The sequence below is a fragment of the Ricinus communis genome, chromosome 1, assembly GCF_019578655.1.
Source record: "Ricinus communis isolate WT05 ecotype wild-type chromosome 1, ASM1957865v1, whole genome shotgun sequence".
In the NCBI taxonomy this organism is placed as follows: Eukaryota; Viridiplantae; Streptophyta; class Magnoliopsida; order Malpighiales; family Euphorbiaceae; genus Ricinus; species Ricinus communis.
Genome location: NC_063256.1, coordinates 18,747,527 through 18,748,598, shown reverse-complemented (window position 1 = coordinate 18,748,598; position 1,072 = coordinate 18,747,527).

The following is a 1,072-nucleotide window of genomic DNA, read 5'->3' as shown; positions in this document are numbered from 1 at the left end:
TAGTCTCTAGATTATTTGATTTTAACTCACTCTCGAGACTGACAGTCTCAATTTACTATTTTTTTTTTCAGATTCGTGACTGTTAGTCTTCCCACGACTCTTATTCAGTAACCCGACTCCTTCAACATCGGGTGGTGTATTTGATTTGGTATGTTAATTTGTAAAATCTTAGATTCTCTGCAGTAGTAATAGTAGATGTATTAGTTGTAGATTTGCTGAGTTTCGGGTCTCGCCAAATTCTTCTAGCAGACCGAATTAATTGTGTAAAATTTAATGGTTCCAATAAATTGTAGCATTAATAACATTAATTGAGTTGAGATTTGTTTAAGTCAGTGAGTGTCAGGCTTACTATGGGATTCAGTAGCCCACAAATGGGGTCGTGACACGGTTGTTCTCTCAAATTCATATATATATATACATTTTTTACGGGGTTATTTTCTTATATCGATAAATATACCCCTTTTACGGGATTACTTTCTCATATTATAAAATTAACCCATTTAAGGGATTGTTTTCCATACTCACATATATACCAAAATTATGGGGTTATTTTCTCCAATTGATATATATCTTCGTATTACGGGTTGTTTTCTCATATTAAAAAATTTTTCCTTTCTACGAGGCTATTTTCTCATACTCGCAATTGCACTACTTTTACGATGTTGTTTTCTCATATTCATAAATATACACGTTTTACGGAGTTATTTTCTTATATTGATAAATATACCAACTTTACAAGATCGTTTTCTTATATTAAATTATTAGCACTATTATAGGGTTGTTCTCTTAAATTCATAAATATAAATATTTTATGGGGTTGTTCTCTTATATCGACAAATATACCCCTTTTACGAGATTACATTCTCATATTATAAAATTAACCATTTAAGGGGTTGTTTTTTCATACCTACAAATATACTAAAATTACAGGGTTATTTTCTCTGATTGATAAATATCTCCGTATTACAGGTTGGTTTCTCATATTAAAAAATTTACCCCTTCTACGAGGCTATTTTCTCAGACTCGCAATTACACTACTTCTAAGGGGTTGTTCTCGCAGATTCATAAATAT